Here is a 27457-nt window from a genome sequence, read left to right on the forward strand (position 1 = left end):
GTGAGAATGCCGTCGCAAGTAGAAAGTGACAACTTCTGGTAACTTTTCTTTTGCCGGTTCGGATAGTAAATGGTAAAAGACATTTATCACTACTTTCCGACATACCAGAGACTTGGGTGATTCGCATTGTTCAGATGCCCAAGCCCAACTCCTCTGGTAGAAGGTAAAAGTTAAGTTACTAGAAGATTTCTGCTTGCTTAAATGACCCTCTGTCACGTCTCACCTTTTCGTTCTATATATTCGCATCCTTGCTCTCCCTTGAGTACTATCATTCTATAATTTTTATTATCTGTTTTTACAAAAAATGGTCTCTGGTTAGGTGAATATCGCAAAAAGAAAAAAGAAATATTGACTACTACACTTAGTCGTTAAAAAAAGAAAAGTGTAAAAAATTATAATATAGTATTAGTTTTTAGTCACTAGAATGTAATATGTTAATCATGAAGTTTATGGGTACTGAGACCGACATATTCGAGCATGACACATTTCTATGGTTGATTTAATACAATATCTATGTATTTTGATTTATTTTTACGTGTTGAAATATAAAAGTTTACATTCCTGCTTGAACGGCTTGATTTGTATGATATAGATTTAAGTTATTTTAGTAAAAATCAGTAATTTGACGATTTACGTTTTCATAAATCGAGTCATAGGTGGATTTACGTCATTTGTGAATTTCATATATTTTTACTGTGTATACGTTACTGTCAGATTTATCAATAAACCTTTCTTTGTTACTTAAATAGGATCAAGAAAGTTAAATCTGGCATCAACTAGTCAGACCCACAACTTAATACAGTTTAGGAACCTGTTTTGAGTATTTCTGTCCTTTATGCATACCTTTCATTTTCATCTAAGTTAAAGAGAAGTGAGTGAATTTATTTCGGAATTTCTGCCAAATATTTTCGGTGCTTCCGGTATGGATTGAGCCCAGTTTTAAAGATTTTTTCTGTTTTTCGCTTTACCGCTGTTAAAGACGGTATGAAATTTTTGGCATACGATCAATTGGCGTAAAGACATTTGGCTTAAATCCAATTTAGCATAAAGATCATTTACCATACGGACAATTGATATAAAGGTCGTTTGGCATAGAATTAATTTATAACATATAAAAACAATTCAAACGAATCACAATTATTCACTTACACAGCAAATGAAGAATTGTGAAAGTTTAGACGTGTTGAACATCAAAAAAAGTGAAAAAAGTTTAGACGTGTTGAACATCAAATGCAATAATTTTGTGTTTTCGATAAATATTGCAAATAAATCACACGTTATTACATCGAAACAACGTATTGAGTAGATTACATCAGCTTGACTGAATACTGTATACGATTCTGATAGGAACTCATGGATCTTTTCGTGTAATATTACAACCTTTAGAACGACACCAACACATTTGTGATATTACATCAAAATTGTTGCACATCACTACTCACTACTGCAGCGTGCAGTGATTACGATATAATATTACAATGATCTCGGTGTCATCCTAAAGGTTGTAATATTACACGAAAAGATACATAATTTTATTTCAGAATCACAAACAGTATTCTTTTAGGGTAATGTAATGTGCTTAATACGTTGTTTCGATGTAATAACGTGTGATTTATCTGCACAATTGTTTGAAAACAGAAAAATATTGCATTTGATATTTAGTACGTCTAAATTTTTTGCCATATCAATTGATAATCACATCGAGATTGTTACGATTCTTTTTTGCTGTTTGCTTTTTTCTAAAATTCCTATGGTTAATTCATTCATTCATAATTCAAATTGGCATTTGAGTCGTGCTCTTTTAGTGAAAAGCGAAGAGCATTGAACCAGAATATTTTTTTTTATTTATTTATTTATCTATTTCTTTCCATCTGCCCTGGATTGATCTTAATGGAGTTCTTGGTGGAGTGGGAAAAGCCCATTTGAAATTCATCAAATGCGCGTAAAAACCCATAATCTTTTTAACATTTTACATATTTTTTTACATAACAACATTTCACAAACATTAGCCTAACGAATAAAGGTACAAACATTGTCCAGTGTTAAAAAATAATTAAGTTCTACTTATAATCTATCTGAGTCTCTTAAGCCTATTCTTGAAAACAACAATAGATACAGAAAAGTCAAAAAGGTCGTACACATTATTGAAAACATTACACATTGCCCTAATCGGTTCGTTCTGACCATACTCCGTTCTTCGTAAATCGAGTCGCAAGAAATTCCGCGCTCTTAGCGTTCTTGGTGGGACATTAATACATATTGGCGAAAGAATCTCAGGAGCATTAGTTTGTACATTCAGGAATTTCGCTATAAATACAGCTATGAGTATATTTCGTCGTTTGTCTAGTGTGTCCAGTGGAAGTTCTGACGGATTACGCCATGGCAGATATCTAAGAGCAAATCGGAGGAAGCGTGAGTGTACTGCTTCAATTCTATTGATCCAAACACTGGCGTAATGACACCAAATATGCACTGAGGCTTCCAGGGTAGACCGTACTAACGCGTAATATAACGCTCGCAAGCAGTGTGGATCAGTAAACTTTTTGGCGATCCTCATAATGAATGCCTGAGCAATTATATGCGAGTATTGATGTCTGAAGGAAAGCTGAGAATCAAGAAGCACACCCAGATCTTTGAAAACAGTTATTCTTTCAAGTGTTTCCCCAGAAATAGTGCAGTTCCAGACTATCGAGCTTTTCTTTCAAAAGAAATGTCATTAAAAAATAATGAAAACCGCAATGGTCCAAGATTGCTTCCTTGAGGAACATCTGATTCGTTAATGAAGTTGTGTGACTCGACATTTCCTAGCTTCACTGATAAAACTCGGCCTATGAGATATGATTTAAGCCACTGCGAGGAACTGTACGATGCACCTAGACGCTCAAGTTTCGCAAGCAACCACTCGCGATCCCATTTCAACCAGAATATTAGTTGATTTTCTGAATTGGATTGGTTAAAATTTGGTACAACTAATCGATTGTTGTTTTAACTAAACTGTCATTTTTGTTTTTCGATTAGCAGAAACGATGGTTGAAATAACTAATTTAACTGTTTGAAAAAAAAATGGCTGTCAATTAGTGAGGACACATACCTTTCAATTTCAACAAATATTTCAGTTGAAATAACTGGTGTTGTTATTGAAACAAAATTCTGTTAGTTGAAAAATAAATCGGTTTTAATTGTTTTAGACATTGCAAATAGTTGAATCTACTAGAAGAATGTTATTGATTTGCGAAAATAATCAAAATATACTTACTGATACACGTCATGATCTATTTAAAATAAGTTCGGTATGTTGAGATTCATGAAATAAATATCGTTGTTAAAATATAAACAGTATTTTATATAGACATGTAATATCATTAGGGGGATGGGAGAACAACCGATCACTGCTGATTTCAAGTGATCTTAACCAAGGAATAAATTATCATTACGAAATCAGAACTGATCTCTAAGTGATTTTGATTTTTGTATGATCACGATCATGTCAAGTCGAGATCAGTAAAGATCTAAATTCTAAAAAAATACTTCTGATTCGATCGGAAATGATTGATGTAGGAAAACGGTTTTAATCAGCGAAAGTGCCCGGAGGGGCGAGTGAATTAGCGAAATTATTAAGTTTACCTAAAATGAGTATTGAAAGATGATGCCCAGTGCTGTAAAACTTCATTCAATTCAATTGAAACTGAATGTGGAACACATTGACGATCTCTAGAATGCAGTAAACTTCACTCTCTGACACACACAATGTTTGCTGACGGTCCGAACGGGCAGCATTCAGTCATCAATCGTTTCTCTTCAATCGAGGCTCAGTTTAACCACCGTCAGTTGATCTCTTGAAGTAACAAAATATCTCATTCAATAGTGTGAGAGCGGCCTTCAAATGAGGTTCATGTAAACATTCCAATTGGTTCAAGATAATAGATGAAAGACAAACCAGATTGCTGAAATATCAATCACAGAATACACATAAATTAATTGTTTCCTCCTTTAGTTTTCATTTTTAATACTTTACTTCATTTATAATTCTATTCGTTCGAATCTGCTTACTACCAAGAGCGAAGACAATGAAGCAGCTAGACTACTTGCCACTTGAAACTGAGCAAGCAAAACTTCAAATGACTAGGTACGATTATTCAACTGACGATGAATTCTGGGAGCTTCACTTGAAAATGGCAGCCAAAGTCAAATGAATTAGTAGGGATATGCTGACGGTCGGCGGCCATAAATTTCATTTTCATCTTATATTATTCGATTGAAAATGAAATTTTACCGCACTGATGCCTTCAAACGGTTGAACTAAAGTTATGCACTGATAATTTTAGTCAATTTATATGAGCTTGGGTGCATCAACCGCTGGGAATTGGAATTTTGCGACGGCAATTCAAACGTGCCATTCAATCGCAGCGCGTTCTGTGTATTTGAAACCCTTCGCTCCTGTTAGTTTTATAAATTAAATGCATGTCAAAAAGCGTTTTATTGCTAATGCATGAACATCATCATCGGTATCAAACAGCTGGAAGTAAAGCAGTCTGCTGGATGTAAATCAATGATCGAATTTGAAGCATAAAATTTTTGCGCATACCTGAAAGATTACGAGATGATTATTCATAAACATTTTCTAATTTGTCACCAAATCTTTTTCATCTCAAACAAGGTTAACTTTATCACAACACCGTTGTTAGATAAACAGTTGTTATCATGAATTTCTCAAATCGAATGGACACAATTTCACCAAACGCTTTAATCATCGATGTTGTTTTCATTGACATTTTGAAGCGACGCAAACAGATTTCAACTAAAAAAGTTGTTGATTTTGCATTGCGTTTATTGTTTTTCTTTCAACTGTCTCCGACATTTGACAGCTATCAAAACAACATATTTTTCAACTACTTGAATATATGCAAATCAAAAACCAAATTGGTTGAATCAAAAAGAAACTGCAATATCGCAATTTTATGATCAAAGGGTTCTCCGTGTGCTTTCAGGTTCGTATATATTGTATCTAAGGAGTGTATCGAAAAGTAGTTAGCAACATTGATTATTGAATAAAAAAGCGAAACAAAAACATATTTTGACATCAGTTCTCGATATATTGTAGAAAAATTACATTTTTATGCATTTCACTGATTATATTGAAAAAAATCATAGTTTCTGTGAAACGCTCGCAATTTGGACTTGACATTCTTCATTAAATTCTGCCCAGTTACTTTTGTGACTTTCCTGGTGGCAGCTGGCCAGTTTTTTTTTTAACTCCTGCATGTTTTGGGACACTGTACCTTCCTTCCGTAAGTGCCGCATGACAATTGCCCAATACGTTTCAATTGGCCGAAGATCCAGGCAGTTCGGTGGGTTGATGTCCTTTTCCACGAATTGTACGTGACTTTTCGTTGTACGTGACACCACTTTCTGAGCACCAAGTGTGCAGAGTTTTCTTTCGCGTTTCCGGATCAATTCGACTCATCATTGAAACGATAATCCGTACTGAAACCAATCGATTGCGCAGCTGTTATTGACATGTAAACAAACATGTCACCGCAAAACACGCTGTAAAAAATAAGCCATTTCAGAGTAATAACTGTTTGAATGTTGCTAACTACTTATAGATACACTCCTTACCTGTGATCCAGTTTCAATGTTCTTAATACAAAGGGGAACAAAATTGTGTCAAGTTAATGATTGTAGATCTGCCTGGATAAAAACCATGCTGATCATTAGAGATATATGTGTTTGTTTCACGGAATAAAACGTTCCCCAACTAAAATCTCCAACAGCTTTGATCCAGCACAGAGAGAAGTTATATCTCGGTAATTTGCAACATTTTGTTTGTTTCCTCTTTTGAAGATCGGGAACATATGTTATATGATTTTTTCCAGCACGCAGGAAACCGTGACTGCGACAATGATAGGTTGAAAATTAATTTGAGGGGCGCACTCAATGCTGTTGAACATCTCTTCAATACTATAGACGGGATTCCATCTGGCCCAAGCTGATGTTGAGCATTTCAACTTACTTATTGCCGCCATAATATCCTCTTCAGAAAATCGAATATTTGTAATATTGATTACATTATATGGAACGTTTTGAAGGCATCGTTCCACCTGAGTTGAATTAGCCGAGTCTGTACTGAATACTCTCGAGAAGTGTTGTGCGAATAAGTTACAGGTTTTTAGTCTTTACCCCATAACTCCGGGACCAGAAGTAGAATCCGGATAAAATTCATGGAACCAGTATAAAACCATAAGACCATTTTATTTGAACTGAATAATTTATAAGAATCGGATTAGCCATCTCTAAGAACTCGATCTAAGTTCCACCTGAAGTTTTGGGCCTTTACTTGCACCGAAACCGAAAACCGGGGGTCCGAAATAGCTGAAGTTATTTCCTACGGTCGTCAACTAATGAGTAGTCGACGAATTTGATGACTGGATTAAAGATTTTACCATAACGTTACATCTATATTTATAAAAGCGCACTTTTGAAACAGATGTTTCTTACATTAAGCATGTTGTAATTTCGAAAAATTGAAGACGGAACCAAATGATATTTTATTTTTACGGCATGGTATGACCTTTCATTTAAAGCTAAGTTTGAGAAAGTTGGAAGTAGCTATTTCGAAGTTTTCGTCATATTTTGGACCATTTTTATTTGCAGTTCTGGAACGTGAACAAGTGTCCGAGTAAAATTTGAGTAGTAGTAGTTGATGGAATTCTCTCTTGGACTTCTATCGTGAAACAACAATGCTCCAGGACCAAACAAAATCAAATCAACTCAACTTACTTTAAAAAATTTCTCTAATAAGTCAAAAAGGCGTTTTCGGTACTTATCTAACAAGTTCGTCGAATGTTCCTCATGACTGGAGACAATTGGGTGTTATCACTATTCAGAAAATCCGGAAAATCAGCATCCGACCATAACTTGTATCGGGTTTCAATGAAATAAAAATCTACTTACTGATGTCATTTAAATTTAGTTGAGAATATTCTGTGCAATTCCCAGGATGATTCATTGAGTTTACCACTCGAGATGTATATTTTTCTATCTGAAGAACTACTGAAAACTGTAACATTGGGAATGGTATACCTCAACATTTTCATCTAATATTTCGAGTTTTGATGTTTATATCGTGAATCGACCGTGATGAAGTCTAGATAATTTAATTTAAATACGATTAGTACATAAGCCAAAGCCTTGGTAATACATTCCTTTTGTAGGATTTGATCTTCTGTTTCAACAGACTTCTCTGGCGTTTCATAGCGTGCAGAACCATTGCATGGCAGGGGATACGATCCGACTGACATTAAAAATCCTTCCAGGTAGGGACTCAAACATACGACAACTGGCTTGTAGGTCCAGCACCCTATGCATTGAACCGCCAAGCCGGGATTAGTACATAATAACATATACCATATGTTATCGGGATAAAAATGAAGTTTTATACTTTTCTCTGAAACAAAGTCAGTTTCAATACGCCCGTCGTTTTATTCACTTTAGATTCCTGGTAGCGTTCGGAAAAAGGAAATATATTCAACTCAATAAGGTTGCCAAACACACCGGCGCAGAGGGAATTGAGGGAACCACGTGGTCGACAAAAAATCTATACGCGGCCCACTGTCCTTAGGCTTCATGGGAGCTCATAATTCCATTTCAATAAAAATACTCTCGGAAAGACTGTACAAGTATGGTACCTTCATCACAATTTGTAATCAGAAAAATGTTTAAAAAAAATTTCTGGAGAGGGGAAAGCTTTGAACAGAACATAATTATCAATTTCCATAAACATGCAAATAGTATATAATTACATAAAAAATGTTTGGTCACAAAGTCGTTTGTTGACAATTTTCCATTTATAATTGTTTCAAATATCTAAATAAAACACCTTACCAACCACCCATGTATACGCACCTGCCTAATAAAGGGCGATATTTTAGGAGGTACAGGATTTGATTTTCAAGAAAAATTGAAAACTTTATTGGAATCGATAGGACGATCAAAATAATTTAATGTTTGAAGATGATTTCATGCATGCTTTAGATGGCCCATACGCAAGCTCCATCTGGCGCACACTCTCTTCAACATATCGGTCGGTGTTTCACGAATAATTCCACCGTCCCATAATCCATACCAAACAGTGAGTTTTTTTCAATGCATTCGTAGCTTTTGCTATGCTTCTGACTGGAATTCACTGTTGACATAGATACATTCAATCAAAAATAAGCTTCGTCGTTGAACACTTTTCGATAAAAAAGTGGATCTTCTTCTAACTTTACCAGCACCCATTCATGATTAAACTATAGACCAAACGTAACAAGTTTGACATCGTACAAGAAACTATTCACGTGTGATCTGTCAAAAACAGTGTTGCCAAAAAGATACCAGCATAAAAATCACCCTTTGCAATAACTATAGTCCTCCTTCATATAAATCCGCCGAGCTCATATTCTTGATACTTCTGATAACACTGTATTCTTCAATACAATCATGACAGAAGAAAATCGCGATATCTTTGATTCCCAATATGTGCAATTAATGTGATCCAGCTTCAGTTTACGTCGCAGAGCTAGCTGCAATCATAAATCAAGTAAACCTAAATATAGAGACCTAACCTGATAGCGCTGAAATTCACAGGCAACTTCATATACAGATATTCCCGCACTTAATTCTTATCAGGAAGCACATTTGGTACTATTGATAGCTCTATTAGATTACTATTTTGCTTCGGACCTTGAGATCGTATCGTTCATTGTATCGTACAGTCTCATCTCCATTGAAGTTCTCCGTTCTGTGAAGTCTGGAATGCACTCACCGTATTCCTTGAAAATAAAAAACGTGATTAATCCACCTAGCAGTGAGATGATACCTTTTTTTATCAATACGCATGTGTATTTGCATGGATATTCTTAGGTGTTTTAGTTCTCATGACATTATTTTAATTATCGTCGTTTTAAACGGCAAATTGAGATTTTAATCACTCATTACCCTGTAATGCCGAAACTGCAAAACATATCGAATTTCAATCTTAGCGTGCGACAATCGATTGAACATTCCATGAGATGTCGAAGTAAGTTCCACTTTAGAGTTTTTCGTCATTATTTATGGTACTTCCAGAGCCGGAATTAGCATAGCCCAAAATGATTCGAATGGCCATAAATTATTACGCCAAACAATTTACATGAAATTTATAAACTCATCATCTGTAATTCCAGAATCGGATAAAATTCACCAATTTTGTATGGGACCTTAAGTCCTGTAATATTTGTTTTTGAAGTTCGATTTGGTCTTTTTTGAGAAAATGATTGAGCTTTGAGAATCGATTCGATACTGGAACCGGAATTCTAAAATCGGTGTAGCCGAAATCAGTTAAATTCACCTGAGCAGTGTGTAGACATCTTTGAGAAATTGTAGTGCAAATTAAAATTTGGGGGTACATTCCGAATCCAAAAACGAATACCGCTCAAACTGAAATAAATTTATTTGGTAATCGACTATCCAAATCTGCAAACCCGATAAACCTGATTAATTTATGTGAAATGGACATTTTTATACTAATCACCCTGCATTTTTTAAACCAGAAGTCGGATCTGACTAAAAAGTAAGAGGTTTTATAGGATTTTAAGACCTCTCATTTGAATCATAGATGATTCTTAGATTTCATTTGAATCTTAGATCGGTTCAGCCATCTACGAGAAAAATTAATTGCATTATTTTAATTTCGTTTAACATATCATCCTGTGGTTCCTCAATCAGAAGTCGGATCCAAACGTAATTCAGGAACCTTGTTTGGGAGTATACGACTTTTCATATGAATCTGAGTTTGTAGAAAACGGTTTAACCATCTCCGAGAAAATTGAGTGAAATTATTTGTCACACACGCATTTGCTGATCTCGACGAACTGAGTCGTATGGTATATGGAAGTCATGTTCTTCCAGCATTTATTGCTGTAAATAGGTTAAATCAATATAATTATGGAATTACTTCCAACTCGATAATGCTGGTATCATCTGGTTTACATATGCCATATTCGAAAAATTATGTTGCCAAAAATGAACCGTGCTAAAATTGGTCCGAGGCAAATTGTCATAAAAAAGGATGCTGTACACAGTCTTTTTGGTACTTAGAAACAATTATATGTAACAGTATAAAAAATCGTGTTTCATGTTGCTCCCAAGCATTGCTTTTTCATACAGCGCTCAAAATTCCTTCTACTGGAATAAGGCTTAGACAGAAATATCGGTATCTCCGTTAAAAATGGACGGATTTTAACAATCTATGGCTTGTTGGATAGGTATTACCGAAATCTAAGTCTGGAAACATATTCTGTTTTCAAGGTCAAATGTGACAGATACTGTCAAAAAACTGAAAATTTTGACATAAAACTTCGTATAACTCAAAAAGTAAACATCCGATCTCAAAACCATTCAATAGCGTTCTGGGTGACGGGGAGACCTTTCATTTGCGACTAGTTTGATCAAAATCGTTCCAGCCATCTCTGAGATCTCGACCTCTTAGTTGACAACACACATACAGACACACACACACACAGACATTTGCTCAGTTCGTCGAGCTGAATCGATTGGTATATGACATTCGGCCCTCCGGGCCTCGGAAAATTTTTCGAAAGTTTGAGCGAATTCTATACCTATTTTTTATATATATAAAAAAAGGTAAAACGGAAATAAACCTCAATATTATGAAGATTAGCTTGGTTTTGGTTCCCTCACGTTGCTCACATTGCATTGCTCACGGGAGTGGGTCATTTCGCCGAATGGGTCGTTTCACCGAAGGAGTAGTTTCACCAAAAGGGTCGTTTCACCGAAAGAGACATTTCACCGAAAAGGTAATATCGAAATCAACACATTAGCTATAATAAAACTACAAAATTTCGGTGCCACCACGCGGATCAACATAATCCGCTAAGCAGACGTACTCGTGAGGTGGCATTAGCAGTCCAACATGAACTGCTAACGCACTGATGAGCCGAAGGCGAAACGTAAAACAATTAAAAATTACGGCCACTCATATATGAGTTTATTTTTATGTTTTTTGGATAATTGATGTGGCGCAGCAACATAACCGAAACCAAGATGACTCGGCGGCTTCTCACATACAAACCTGTAATTGCCTCGTTTGCCCGGTCTACTTCCGGTCTAGGTTTGTTTGCTTTAGTTAGATCCGAATGTGCGATAGCGAGGTCAGACTGCACACGGACAAAAACTATATGACAAAGCCGCATTAGACAGATACACCAAAGTACACGCTTTTATGCCTCATAGCTAATAATGTCAACAAGTTCAAGAGTATCATCAAGAGAGTAGTCTTTCTGGATTAAACGCGGGAGCAAGAATTTTTCCGTTAGTTCAAATATGAGAAATTTCAGAAGATTGTAGATAAAAAAAACGTAAACACAATCATCTTGTACTTGTCTTATTTTTAAATCAATTTCAATAACGATATTAGGAAAATTTTGCGATTCGGCAAAAATGACATTTTCGACGAAATGGTGTTCGGCGGAACGGCTTTCGATGAAATCGCCCTGACCCATTACTCACTGCTACAAGACCAATCTTTTTAAATGATTTTTTAGTCGTTTTCTTCAAGGGGCACTTGCCACTTGGCAAACCTCCTGCCGGTGGTTTCATCCCATGGTTCCGGGAGTATGATAGGAAATTTATTCTCATGATGTCTAGTCTAATATCCAACTACTATATGGACTCAAAGTACATCGTTATCGGGTGAACCTTACTGAAAATTTAAATCATTGTATTTGTGATGACGCTTACTAGAGGTGGTCGCGTTTGTAAATTCTTCAACCCGGACCCGACCCGTGCCTGATTAAAAACAAAAAAACTTCACCCGAACTCGAAACTTAAGATTAATAATAGAAATCTCTACCGGAACCCAAACAGATACCGTCGGGTTCGTTTTCGGATAAAATTGAACGGAATAGTATGCGACAAACGACTCTCCAAAAAACATTTACCCAACTGAGTTGCTGGAAGCTAGCCAAAAATACGCTACATCGATAAAGCATCTCAGTCCATCTCAACCGCTATTTTAACCTCAAGCGCAAAGTGTGTTATATAATAAGATTAATTTTAAATGAACGTATTATAGGTCCTACCCTCCCAGAATACTCCTTTGCTAGCCCTAAGTGGAGTAAGCCATCTCTTATGCGGCTTCCCAGTGAGCCCAGCAGAAAACTTTTCTTAGTAATAAAAGGCTGAGTCTAAGCTTGGAGGAACTTTCGAACAGTGAACTAACCGAGCCTCCATCCATTATTATAGAAACGTGAAATAATGGCAGGTATATCAGTTTGTATTAGTAAAACAAGGCACGTTGCTAAGAACAACAATAGCGAAAGTTGATTCTTTTTATCAGAGAAATTAGTTTTTTAATTTTTTTATTAGAGAATTTTCAGTTGAAATTTTAATGTGTGAATTACTTAATTAATTAAGTATCATGTTAAAATTAAGTAGGTAGTTTAGTTGGGTAGTCCCTGAATAGAAAATTTTAAAAATTAGAATTATTGAGTTGCTCTAGAATTGTTATAACAAATATCTAACTCTGTCTTCGAGACAAATTGATATATAATAATTGGAAATGAATGGCTAAAGTGCATTAATACTTTCACAAAACGAAACGACCTTATCGCATTAACGTACTGAAGAGTTATTAGGGCTGATGTACGGATTATCACTCCGTTTGATTAGATAAAGTACAGACTGGGAGCATCTGTTCGAACGGTGCTGCTCACAACGGTGATTAGTGTTTACTGCTTATGCAATTGGTATTTTAAACAAAGATAAAGTTGTTGCTATTTGCTGCAGTAAATGAAATAAATGAAACGGTTTCATTTTTTTTCACAAATGCTTGGTTTACTTACCTGAAGAAGTTAATATCACATCATATAGAGTCGAGAGCATGGGAAAAAATAAACAAATGTGGAATTAGTATACATCGTGACACAAGTAATTCGTATGCAAGAATTGATCCAGACCAAACATCGTTACCTGAAAAGTTGACACATATTTCGCAAAGAGCTTTAAACAAAACTAGATTTGCCATCCGTGACCTGAAAACTAATAAAATTATTAAGTTCTAGTAAACCAACTACTCAACTCTGCCCAACACTTTTCAAGGTGTTATATTTTGTTACACTAATGTCACAGAAAACAAAAGCTTAGGTGTTGTTCAAAAAGCAATAGCTTTACGTCTGCTTAGCGGAATATGTTGATGTGCGACGTGACATTAGCAATTCAACATAATTTGCTAATGCACTGAGGAGTCGATCACGAAACGTATACTAATATACACAGAAATGAAACTTACACAATATTGCAAGATTTTTGAACTGTCAAAAACAAGCATAATCTCGAGCAAGGTTATTTTTTACTGTCAGATTTTAACCAAAAACTAAAATTATTCGCAGGATTATTCACAGCCTAAGCATACGAAAACTTTCTCATTCTGTCATAGTCAAGAAATGACATTTGAAAGTATTTCAGTAGACCCCCCAGCTTTCGAATGCAACAAGCTACTTTCGTGTCAGAATGTGGTATGATAAAGAGCGGTTATCAGCCTTCCTAAACAATAAGTGAGCTTTTTGTTTTAGTTCTGCTTGTCAACGAAAAAGAATAATATGCGGACTGCTAACGACCTAACCTAACGTAACGTTTGGTTGGTTCAAATTAATTTAATTTAATATTTCGAAACTATGGTAAAGGCATCACCACACCCCTACGAGGATTCCAACAGGATTTCAATCTTGTACAATTCAAACAAATGGTCGAGTAAAAGTAAGCAACGTACTTTTGAGAGTCTTGTTCTCGAAATTCTTGGAAATACTTCCATATTTTAACAAACCAATTCTAAAGATTCCAAAAAAAATTGTTAGTTCTATAACGAAATCTCAAAAACTATATAAAACAATAAAATACTGTTGTTAAAATTTGAGTGAATGATATATCGTACGGTGGGATAATACAGTACTATTTTTTCCATAGAAAATTGCTAACAGATAAATCCGAGAATCAAAGTTTTCTGGTTGAACAAAGAAAAGAAGTATACCTTCAAAAATAATTAAACGTTGGGGAAATATCAAATGAACTTGCGATACTAATGATGCCGTTGCTTTTGATGGGCATTCACTCAGTGTAGCACCGATGAATAACCTTTTTTCAAATCTTTTTCTATTTGAACATCATTTGGCTGAAAAAAAAACCTATATCTATAATTCAACTATAAATTTCGTGAAAATTAAAAGCGAAAAGATGTACAAAGATTATTGATAAAATGGTGATCTTTTCGAGTCCAATTTTTTTTTATTTTTTAAAAAATGTCGAAATCGAGCCAAATGCAGTTTAAATGTATATTTTAATAACGTTATCAATAACAAAACCGGTTTTAATTCACCTAGTGGTGTAAGGATGCTTTTCTCATATCAGTGATATTATCATATATAATACTGTGGTATTCTTCAAAATAATTTTCTTTGATTCTTATTAGAAAAACTGAATCCGGTTTGTTTGACCGTTTTCTGATAAAAACTATCAATTGGAGAAGATTTGAGGTCGATTTAGAAATTTTTTTACGGTATTCGCCCTTTTCAGTGAAGGCATAAAATTTTTAACACACTTTACTCTATATTTCCTCATCCGGAAATCGGATCAAGATGAAATTCAAGGATTACTTATGGGACCACATGGTTTTTAACTTGAACCTAAGTTTGTGAAAATCGGTTGCACCATCTATGAGAAAAGTAAGAACACATATTTTCATTTTTTTGCACATTTTACCCCATAACTCGGGAACCGGAAGTCGGATCCAAATAGTATTCTGGAATTTTGTATGAGACCATAAGACCTTTCGTTGGAATCTAAGTTTGTGAAAATCGGTTCAGCCATCTCCGAGAAAAGTGAGCGCAAAAAAAACGTTACATACACTTATACGCACATACACACACACATACACACACAGACATTTTGAGTACTCGACGAACTGAGTCGAATGGCATATGACACTCGGCCCTCCGGGCCTCGGTTCAAAAGTCGGCTTTCACAGTGATTACATAACCTTTCTATATGAGAAAGGCAAAACGCTAAAAATCGAAAGGTAGGTTTATGTTTTTAACGAATTGTACCAAGTAGTGCCTTTATCTCTGAAAATACTTCTAGCGGTACTATTTAAAAGACATTTAATCGTATATTTGATTACCAAATATAGTTTTGACAAAATAAGAAATAAATCTCTCAAACTATAGACATATCTCCTAAATTTTTTTGCTACTCTTTAGATCCAGATTACTAAAAGTGATTTGGCGTTCGCCAACATCTTCAATAACAAATTTGATGGAATTAATAACATAAGTTCTTTTGGTTCAGATTTGAGAACCCATTTGTTATAATACTCCACCATGTGATTTCGGACCCAGAAGTAGGATCTGAAAAAATTTCAGTAATTTCGTATAGGATCATAAGACCTATGTTCGAGAAAATCGGTTGAACCATCTCGGAAAAAAGTGAATTAATTCCGCTTTGAAGAGTTTTGAACACTATATTCTCATACTCCCGAAACCGGATCTCGGATATGAGTTTGTGTAGTCGTCAACTTGCCAGTCCTGCGAACTACACACTTCGAAAGAAACCTGTGATTTTACACCTTATTAGATGCACATAAATAAAGCGTCACGTACGTGCAAGAATGTTTAATATTATGTGCAAAATTTCTTGATATAAAATTCATTACTATAAACAAATAACTTGAACAGAGAATCAATAGATGACAAAGTACGTCCATTAATCGACTGGAGCACAGAAGAACACAACTGCTTGGTTGGTAAAAGATGCATTTAAATGTATACAGTTGCATTTGTTAGCCGAAAGCAAGTTACAGTCAAAACCAGTAAAATTCATGCTTATCTAATATTACGTTATTATAAATGAAATTTTTCATCATTTGATAAATTACACAGTTCGAAAAAATCGTGTAATTTTACATCTCATAAGATGCACATAAATTGAGTGATTTGAAAATTACATGACTTGAAATCGAGTGAAATAGAAAAACAAAAGATCGATAGCAACAGCCCGGACTTAAACCGAGGAACATTGGATCACAAAGCACGCTATTTAGTCGACTGAGCCACAGAAGCACATATCTGCTTCATGAATTATTGATACATATAAATCCTTGCAGCGGCACTTAGCAGTCGAGTGCAAATTACACTCGGAGCCTGTACAATTTTGTACGGATGGAATATTACGTCATTTGACATTTTAATTAGTTGTGAATTGTATCGTTTATAGAATTATGATTAACAGACGTACGTTGTGATCCAATGGTCCTCGGTTCAAGTCGGCGGTGGTCACTATCAAAATTCATTTTTTTTATTTCAGTAAATTTTATATCATGGAATATAAGACACAATACCGAATGTTATTTGACGTAAATTTGCGTGAACTGCGACATTCTATTTATGTGTATCTAATCTATATATATATAAAAATGGATGTAAGTTTGTATGTTTGTAACGCCATAACTTCGGAACTACTGAACAGATTGCCACCAAACTTGGCACAGGTACTTCTTGTATTTCAGAGATGGCTTAGGGAGTATATTTATATAGAAGGGAGCGTAGCAAGTGTCATAAACAAGGGGAGGTCATGGAAAAATTCATATAGCTTGACAAGAATCGATACGTTTTGAAGACCGTAGAACCATTTTGCATACCTTAGATATGACTATATGGGGGGTGGATGTAGCAAGTGCCTTTAAATAGGGGGGTGTAATGTTTAAAATGGCATAATTTCGAAACTACTGAACAGATTGCCACCAAACTTGGCACAGATACTACTCACATTTCAGAGATGGTTTAGGAAGCATTTTTATAAGAGTGAGAGCGTAGCAAGTGTAATTAACAGGAGCAAGTGTAATTAACAGGACGATACGTTTTGAAGACAATAGAAACATTTTGCATACATTAGATATGACTTTACGGGGGGTGGATGTAGCAAGTGGCTTTAAAAAGGGGGTGTAATGTTTGAAATGGCACAATTCCGAAACTATTGAACGGATTGCCACCAAACTTGGCGCGAATACTTCTTGCTCTTTTGAGAAGGTCATAAAAGTATTTTAATGGGGGGAGCGTAGTAAGTGTCCTTAACAAGGGGGTCATGAAAAAATTTGTCTAATTTGACGAGAATCGATACTTTTTTTAGACCATAGAAACAGTTTGCATATATTAGATATGATTATATGGGTGGTGAATGTAGCAAGTGCTTTGAAAAGGGGGGGTGTACTGTTTGTAATGCAATAACTCCGGAACTAATTAACGGATTGCTATCAAACTTGGTACAGATACTTATTGCTATTAACAGATGGTCATAAGGGTATTTTTGTGGGGGAGGGAGCGTAACAAGTGTGCTTAACAGGGGGGGTCATGAAAAAATGTGTCTAATTTGACGAGAATCGATACTTTTTGAAAACCATAGAAACATTTGGCATTCCGTAGGTATGATTATATGGGGGTTGGATGTACCCTTAAAAAGGGGGGTGTAATGGTTTTAAAGACATTACTCCAAAAGTACTGAACGTATTGCAATCAAACTCGGCATAGGTACTTCTTGCTCTACAGAGATGATTATTAGGACATTCTCAGGGGAAAGAGTGTGTAGCAAGCGTTCCTAATTTGAGGAGCCATGTCGAAATTTATCTTATTTAAAGAGAATTGATACTTTTTAAAACCATACATACATTTTGAAAAACTCAAATATGGTTTTAAGGATATTTGTGGGGAGTGGATATAATGAGTGCCTCTAAAAAGGAAGTTTAATGTGAAGTTTATAGAATTTTCCATAAAACGATACTTCTTGCTGAGTACAGATATTATTTGTGCTTCAGAGGATCCTAAGAGCATTTTTAAGAAGAGATTGGGAGAGGGTGGATAAAGTAAGGGTCTCATCCAAGGGAGGAGCAAAGTTCAAATTGTTAATATAATCGAACGTAACTCCAAAACAACTCATGCTTACCACACCTAACTAGGTTGGATATTTTAAGGTGGGAGAGTAGGGGGGGGGAGCAAAGTTCCAGAACAACTCAGTAAATTATCGCCAAATTTGGCACAGGTACTTTTTACTATTCAGAGGTGGTCACGACAAGCTTAGATATTCATGACAAAGGTTTATTGTAACATTTTCTTATTCGTCGTCAAACAAGATAGGGGGCGGATTCAGACTAGAAGAAGGGGATCTTGAAAATCAATTTTCAACTTGGATTTTTTATAAAATAAGAGAGGGGCAAGAATGTCAAGATTGTTCTAGATAGTATTGCTATCGTTAATTTGAATTAAGTAGTACAACGTTCCGAACTTCATCACGTCCACCCAATGGCTCTCGAATTCACCAGATGCGAATCCAATGGATTATTCTCTTTGGGCCATTTTGGAGAGCAAAGTCCGAACTAAAAGATACACCAGTCTCGAGGCGCTGAAAAAAGTTATTGTCCGCGAGTGGGCCAAAATACCTGCAAGTCACATTCGGCCAAACGAAGCAACTCCTTCGCTCTCTCAAGTCATCAAGTCAAGGCAAAAGGTGGTCATATCGAGCAAAAGTGAATTGATTCTGAATTTTGTATTATTTTTACACATTTTTGTACTTTGAATCAAGTAAAAGTAATTTTCCAAACTGAATTTATGGCCTTTTTATTTGGTTACACTTCGAGTGTCGGACCCTGTAAGTTCACTAAAAAAGGGGAGTTCAATATAAAATTTATTCTACGAGAAACGATGCATCTTGACAAATACAGATACTACTTTTATGTCAATGTAGATTAAAAGGTTATTTTAAGGCCCCAAACATGAAAAGTGTAAAGTAAAATTGATTGAATAGCAACATAAAACTGCTCAGAGTATCACACTAAGTAGGACAACTTCGAGAATTTTGTTCGGTGTTTTCTTCCCGAAACATTTCCGAGCAACGCCGGGTCATTCAGCTAGTAACATATAAAATCACAGGGCTCTTTCGAAATGTGTAGCTTTGATTTGAGCCTCTAAGTTTGCGGCAATTATGGTTCAGCTGTTTCCGAGAAAATTAATTGCATATTTTTGTAGCTTACGCACATACACAGGGACGATCTTTCGGGCCTCGGTTCAAAAGTCGATTTTCAGTATTTGCGTTTTTTTGTGGGAAAGACAACAAAAGTTCACGTTACTAGAAATTTGCTTCGTAAAACAGTTTTGTGTAATAAATTTGATAAAACCTTATAATATGGATATTTTTGGAACGGATGTAAAATGGTATTAGAAGTACCTGAAAATCCTTGCAATATTCCTGAACCGACATGATGAGCCGATGTCTGAAAATAATGTTTGAGGTCGTATCAAAGTCCAGGATGGCGACTTCCAGTTGATCGAAATTGTTTCAAAATACTTACATTATGATTATTCGGATCGAATGCTGAGCTGTATGAGCTGAGAAAATGAACATATGAGGTCGTTTCAAAATCCAACTTACGGTTTGTCTATACTAATATCTAATTTATAAAACACTAGTATGCAACCAGCAATTTTCCTAAGTTTGTTTAGTAGTATGAGATCAGAGAAATAAGTAAAAAATTAAGAAAAAGAACTTTTTACCGCAGAATATGTTCCCACTAACACACTGCGAATTTGGCGAGGATCTTTTGAGCCTTTTGAAGATATCATGCTTGTATATGTTTAATTTCAAAACAATGAAAAAGATGATGCTGTTGTGACTTTTTCACTATCGCCGGTTGACATACTATTCAAACACTTTCCCATCCAAATTACTCTAACAAACCTTTACGAAGAAAAATAATATTTTGTCAATGTCATATTTCTTAGCTAAAAACAAACAATGAAATGAATGTCCTTCAAATAGTTCCTTGATACAGCTTTACCACTGATAGTCGTTCAAGAGAAAAACGATGTCGAAAAGCAACATAAACAGCATACAAACAGATCCGCAGCCAAAAAGCAAGCAAAAAAAAGCTCAGTTAAAGCGAATGCAATGATATTTTTTTCATCCGGATCAGTTCCAATATTCATCGTCATGTAACAGTTCGTTTCACCGGAAATTTCGAATCAGATTCAGGATAAATATAAAAGAAGCGAAACCGCCCTGTTAATACAACAGCCCCTGGCAGCGGGTGATCCTCCTCACTGGTAGCACACCCTTTTCCAAGAAACCATTCGTCGCCCACAACTCCTGCAGCAGCCGGTGGTGTGCCGGTGGCGGCCCCAAACATCATTTGCGGCTGGCGGACCCACCCGGTACTGCCTGACATCAGTGTGCCATTACTGGTGCTCTCGTTCTCGGAATTCCGCACCGCGTTCAAGGTCGTCTGCGTTGGTGTGGGGATTCTATTAATGTAACCGATGGTTGCCTTCCATCCTCTGGCATAACTGTTTGGTGGTGGTGGTGGTGGTGGTTTTGGATGTTGTCGTTTCCTGCACCTACCGGCTAACCGGCCGACCATTCCAACAGCCAGCCGCTCGTCTGGAATCGCACGAGAGTCTGCCAACGACGCAATAGCATCCGAAATGTCTACACTCTTCTCAGACCCAGTCTCTGTCTCAGAATCTGGCAATCGTCGGGCATCTAACAAACGGAACGACCAACGAGAGTGAGAGTGAATTTCGTGTTGCCCTAGATTTCGACGATATCCGCGCGCCACCTTTCCGCCCGTTCCACTCGTCGTTCCGGGATGCGTTGCACCACCACACCTGCGACGTCGACGACGACGACGGCGCCTTGTTTAGCCGGCCGGCCGATCGACCATCAGTCGTCTCGTTCCGGATTTACAGTCTCTTCTCAATATGGCCGAGGGTCGGTCTTTTACTGCGAAAATATTACCAAGGAACTTTGAAGGTTACATCGGTTTTGCGTGGTGCGTCTGTGTGTAGGTGCGTTTGTGCGTGTGCCAGGGCGCTAGGGGTGCGAGTGCTCTGCAAAACGAAAGAAAATCAATAGCTGATTCCCTTTTCTTTCCCACCACGGCAGTTTCTTTTTTCGTTGCTGTCGATGTTTTCTTCTTCTTTTTCTGCTTAGCATCGACCTGGGCGGTTTTACATTTTGGGAAAAGTCAGGGCAATTTTTGGTAAGGTCAAGTTGATGAATTTTCCTAGGAAAAATAATTTTACGAAAGCTTTCGACATAAAATAGTCAGGTAATTTAAAACTTCTACTTTGAGAGCGAACAGATTGCCGGGTTAGAATATCACTCACTCAAATAAGGATAAGGTAACTGATTTATCATGCCGTATTTTCGAGCTTTGAATTGGGTTAGCTAGCTAGTGACAGTTGAAGGATGTGATAGTTCTGTACCGTTAAAAATCGACTACGATGTCTGTTGGAATAGAACGGTCAAATTCCATCAAAGGAATTTAATACCAAGACTTTTCTTTATACTAATCCATCTGACGAGTCTTTTTTTTGAGTAGTTACGATTTGGAGGCGAAATTCTAACAGTTCGGCTGAAAAGTTCGTATCGTTTAATAGAAACACACATTTTTTTGCCGAAATTCGTTTTTAATTATTCCACATAATTGCCATCAGAGGCGATACAGCGATTATAGCGATCTTCCAACTTTTCGATGCCATTTTTGTAGTACGATTTGTCCTTTGCCTCAAAATAGGTCTCAGTTTCAGCGACAACCTTTTCATTGCTTCTAAACTTTTTACCAGCGAGCATTCTCTTGAGGTCTGAGAACAGGAGAAAGTCACTGGGGGCCAAATCTGGAGAACACGGTGGATGAGGGAGCAATTCGAAGCCCAATTCGTTCAATTTCACCTTTCATTACTATGGTACTTGCCACAAAATATTATTTTTTTGTGCACATCGAAGTTTATAAATTGAATAGTTTAGTAACTGTTTTGTGACGACTTTTAAAAAAGCCATCATCAAATCGAATTAAGTTATGTCATCTTCTAGTAGAAATAAGTATTATCAAAACTCATTTTTTAGTTATTTGTATTTATTTTATGATAGCTGATAATGTTCTTAACCAGCTAAAAGACTCTTAGCATCGTTCGACTTCTTGGACTGTTTTGGCCATTCACGAATATTTGTAACCAAAGGATCCAATGAAACTAATTACCAATTCATGGGATCCCGATTCGTAAGTGATCTGGATTGCTCGCGTGTATAATACTCCCGACATCTGTATAAAAGAAACTTCTTAATCATTATGAACAGTACAATATAGCAAGCGTTTATCGATCTCCACTTTAATTGATGAATAGAAGATATTTATCCACAGAGCTTTTCTATAGAAAAAAACTTACCAAAAAATGACATAACGTAATTCGACATGATAATTGCCTTTTTTCAAAGTCGTGGCTTCTTATCTTACTTTTAAAAAACGTCGGACAGTTACTTTCAAAAAACCGTCTGTAATTATTACTAAACTTTTCTATTTGTAAACTTCGATGTCCATAAAAACCTTTTATTGTAAGAGTTTCCATGGTAACGAATATATACTGAAATCTGATCTGAAATACAATGAACCTTATCATTGAAAATGTCAAGGACAAGGATATTTGAAAATAACATATCTAGCCTGCAGACTATCGCAGACGAGTAATTCAACCACGGTATGAGAGCTCTTTTGAAGTACTTTAATATGTAAGTAGTCTCATCTGCACCATCCTGCGCCTTTGGGTAATAAACAAGTTGAAATTTTATTTTAAAAAAAAACATGAAAAATTGCTCTATTTCATTAAACTGAAATGATAGCATCATAGTATGTTCGAGAAAGTTGTGTAGTTTTTAAAGATGAAAAACTTTGTATAACATGAAAAACTCATATAAATTGAAAACATATATGTTTTCTTACAAAAACTGGTTATTGGACACCCTTTTCAGAAAATACATAATATCTTGAATTACACTCAAGTTACGGGAATAGTACCTTCAGCAAACTTATTTGAAATAACTTTCTGCACAACTTTGTCGAAGTAACTTAGCCCCTATGTTGGCCCTGATCTAAACTAAAATGTTTATATCACTTTTAGGGGGATTAAACACATAAATAAAATTTGCCAAAAGATGGCGTCTATTATTCTGAGCAACTTTGCTGAAGATACTGTACCTCAAAAACCACGATCCTATGATTTATTAATTAAGAGCGTGAAATTGCGCTTTTGAACCACTGTGCACTGCTCAGAATCATCAATTCGTTGTTGTTTTTGATCGATTGTGAGCTGACGCGGTACCCATTTTGCACAAAGCTTTCTCATATCCAAATATTCGTGAATAATATGTCCAACACGTTCTTTTGATATCTTTAGGGTGTCAGCTATCTCGATCAACTTCACTTTACGGTCATTGGAAATCATTTTGTGGATTTTTTTTTTCACGTTTTCATCGGTAACAGCCTCTTTTGGACGTCCACTGCGTTCATCGTCTTCGGTGCTCATATGACCAGTACGAAATTTTGCAAAACACTTACGAATTGTTGCTTCGCCCGGTGCAGAGTCTGGATAACACTCATCAAGCCATTTTTTGGTATCGGCGGCACTTTTTTTCATCAAAAAGTAGTGTTTCATTAACACACGAAATTCCTTTTTTTCCATTTTTTCACAATAACAAAAGTAGCTTCACTCAAAATGCAATATCTCACAAACTAATAATCAGACAGCTGTCAAATTTATACACGTATCTTTTGAAGGCTGTTACTAACTGAAAATGGTATGGATTTAATTCTAGTGGCGCCCTTTCATAGAAACGATACGAACTTTTCAGCTGATCTGTTACATCACACTGATGTATCAATGAATCTTACGTCATAGTCGAAATCCGAAATAATGGGTGTAAATACACTGGAACCTCAATTTACGCGCAAAGTCGTGGGTGCGTAAATATAATTTCGCGTAAATTCAATGAAACATCGCGTTATTTCATAATTTTCGCGCAGAAAGCGATTTTACAATTCCTTTCGATTTTAATATAAATAACTCTTCACCATCTCGATGCAACTAATTAGATCTCTGTCGTTTTTAGACATCTTGTTCCCACAACCCCCTTTTTACCACGTTTTCCACAATATTTACTTCTCTTTCATTCTCTTTCGTAACATCACCATCACCGCCCACGAAAGACCGCTCCAGTCGATGACCAACATGCTGGCCGGCCACCCGCCGGGCCTTCGTAGCCTGGGGGTGTTTCCCGCGGACCCACACGGACCGAAGGATGCGGCCAACATAGATATTTACCAACGCCATCTAGAAGGCTCTCATGCTATATTCAATTCACCGGCCACTACCGTTCGCCAGCTGAAAGCTAGATTCTCGAGATTCCGCGACCCCGATACTACATAACATAATGATACTATTCTAATTTTAAGTTAGACGGTAATTAAGATTAGGAAATACCCTTGGCATCTCAGAGCTAAAGCAGTGTGCCTTAAAATTATATTATATTATTGAATGAAAAAAATATAAATAACATAAAAAATGTAACTACTACCACACGGAAAAGTATCTAGAACCATCTGAGTTTGTTCTGCCACTATGGAAATCCGTTAGAGGTTCCAAGATTCAAGAACTACTTGGAATATTGTCCCTAGGGATAACACAGTATCACAGCAAGAACTTCAACGGCCTGTCATCGGTCTCCTAGGTAGACCTCAAGAACTTCCACATACATTACCACATTATGTCACATTACTACGAGAACTTTTTTTTCTAGACAATTCTTGGATAGCCTCGATCTTAACTAGATTCTAAAGAACCAAACAATTCCGTAATGAACATTTCATAAAATTCAATTCACTAAAGCATTCAACTTCGAGATGAGTTGAATGGTATATAATACTAGCAGTCTCTGGGCTCCGAGAATAAGTCGGGTTTCCCAACAATTATATATCCTTTCTATAGAGAAGGCAAGAACCTACAAAGGACCGCCCAATGAAGTTTTTGTTAACTGTTGACGAAGTTCTACACAACCGTTGTTAAAATCACAGCGTCAATTTTTATTCCGAATGTTCAAAAAGCAGTAATTTTCGATACTCCACATATAGTTACTTGTGTCTATGTAAGATATACTTTTGACAATATTTCTTTGAAAATTTTGGATGCCCTGAAAAATGTCGTTTAATTCGTTGATATTGATGAGAGGTGCTGATCCAGATCAAAAAACTCCAACGCATATGATTAATTGAACTTTCGAGAACAAATTATCTGAAATTTGTGGTATTAACTTAAAAATATTTCCGAGGAGTTGGTGTGTTGATATTGATATAGATCTGTTTAAAATTACTGGAGCAGTAGATAGTTAAAATCTGACAAACTGTTTGTATGGTTCTTCCTTTCACATTTTGAATTAGCACCCCTCTCTAAGACGTGCTTCAAAAAAATAATAAAGGACCAAATCGAAACGATGTCTTACTGAAACATGATCATATTTCAACTCAAGTGTTATTACAAAATGACATTACTGAGACGAATTTTGATTGAACTATGTCAATCAGTAGGAAACCTTAAACATGGTGGCTCCGTTGTTACCTTGGGACTCTTGGTTGAAAATTTCAACAGGTGTTTTGAATCAGCATAAAGTTATTCCTATTTTCAAACTTGATGAGAACCCAGTAGAAACATGCAGCTATAGCACAATTAATTCACTTACTTCTTTAAAAAACTTTTTGAGGAAAATATGTTGGATATAAATGAGATCTCTTTTTTTACTCTTTGGATTCCGTTTCAAAAATTCAACTACTCATCAACTCATTAGAGTAAAATTCTCTGGTTTATCAACTGGAGTTGCACTTCTAGATATAGAAAAAGCATTCGACAGTGTTTTGCACAAAGGTTTGGAAGCAAAATTGTACGACTTCCAGTTTCCTATATATTAGTACAAAGTGCTTCAAAATTATTGAGATGATCGTTATTGTAGAATTATTCTGAAAGTTTCTTCTTCATTATACACATTACAAGTAGGTTTATAATTTTGCCTACGAAAAATCACAGAATTTCGGTAGCAAATGATGTCTTAATGGTAATAATCATATCATGTATATAAAAGAGCTGAAAAGTCACCACTTGTGACCAGTGTTGGGAGAATCATGATCAGAAAAAGTTCATTTCATTATCACTCGTGATAGAAACCAGTTCAAGAGACTTTCTAAAAATAACAGCAACTGAAATCACAAGTGATTTCTTGTGTTAGCAAATCTTGACGAAGAAATTTTCACCAACAGAAATATCGCTAAAGAAATAATCGAAGGCGAGAAGAGTCTCCGATGATAGTTCGATGCTGAATTTCCACTACGCTTCAGTTCGACACCGAAGTAATTTGTGCAAGATTTAATTAATATATTTTCATCAATAAAGAAAATCTCTGCTGAATGAATTCGCAACCGCAAATGAGAAATAATGGCTAACCCCTAAATGACCATACCTGCATCGGCCAGAAATAGTCGAAAACACGTTTTCGTTCGGCACGTCAGAAAAGACATTGCACTCCGTTGCAAAACAAAAAGTGTTCTGTAAGTAGCAGAAACTTTACGTCTGCTTAGCGGTTCAAATTGAACTGCCGAGTTTAGCACTAAGCAGTTCAATTTGAACTGCTCTGCACTGATGAGTCAAAGACGAAACGTAAAACTAATAATGAGAAATAATAGCTGCGATATTTTCGATGCACGTAGGGTGGTCAATATAAACAACAATATTTTTTTTAGCATTTCAAACATTGATTATAGCGACAAAAGGCTGCTCTACTTCCAGCTAGTTGATTACACTGCTATAATTAGATTAAACCAAATAAAACGCTATTTAGCATGAATTTAATTCATAGAAGTAACACGAGAGCAGTATTTTGCCTGTCTTGAACACATAGAAGTGTTTGAATTTGGGTAGCAATTACCTGCGCTCCTGTTACTTCTGCGCATGATATTTAAGCTAAATTGACCAATGTTTTTGTCTGTCTTATATAGAAAGGCTATACAATCACTGTGAAAACCGACTTTTGAAACCGAGGCCCGAATATTATATACCATTCGACTCAGTTCTACGAACTGAGCAAATATTTGTGTGTATGTGTGTGTATGTATGTATGTGTATGTGTATGTGACAAATAATGTCACTCGATTTTCTCAGAGATGGCTGAACCGATTTTCTCAAACTCAGATTCAAATAAAAGGTCTCATAGATCGCTATTGAACTTTATTCCGATCCGACTTCAGGTTCTACCAAAAAAAAAAAATGTCACACACTTTTCTCAGTAATGACGTGACCGATTTTCACAAACTTATGGTTCCATAGCTCGCTATTAAATCTCATCTTTATCCGACTTACAAGTATTACAAGGCAATAAGTGAAAATCTATGAGAAAATGTGCACTCAATTTTCTCGAAAATTTCTTAACTAGTTTTTAAAAACTAAGATGCAACTAAAAGGTCTTGATTTTCTTCAAAAAGTCCCCAAAAAGTTGATCCAGACTCGAC

At 36.0% G+C, this 27457-nt stretch overlaps 1 protein-coding gene across 23 annotated transcripts in view; it reads right to left on the reverse strand.

The window, feature by feature from the left end:
* The window catches only part of LOC131425391 (sex determination protein fruitless), a 761905-nt gene that overhangs the window by 300975 nt on the left and 433473 nt on the right, over positions 1-27457 (reverse strand). The window contains exons 2-3 of one of the 23 annotated variants that reach the window (XM_058587255.1): positions 19430-19466; positions 19306-19351 (exon numbers count right to left, since the gene is read on the reverse strand). The exons of 20 other annotated variants lie outside the window; for them this stretch is intronic. The gene's annotated coding sequence lies outside the window, so the exon portion shown is untranslated. Of the gene's footprint in view, positions 1-12884; positions 13920-19305; positions 19467-27457 lie in introns of those variants that run through there. 2 more of the 23 variants (XM_058587252.1, XM_058587254.1) reach the window with 2 other exon arrangements.

This window comes from Malaya genurostris, chromosome 1, assembly GCF_030247185.1.
Source record: "Malaya genurostris strain Urasoe2022 chromosome 1, Malgen_1.1, whole genome shotgun sequence".
NCBI lineage: Eukaryota > Metazoa > Arthropoda > Insecta > Diptera > Culicidae > Malaya > Malaya genurostris.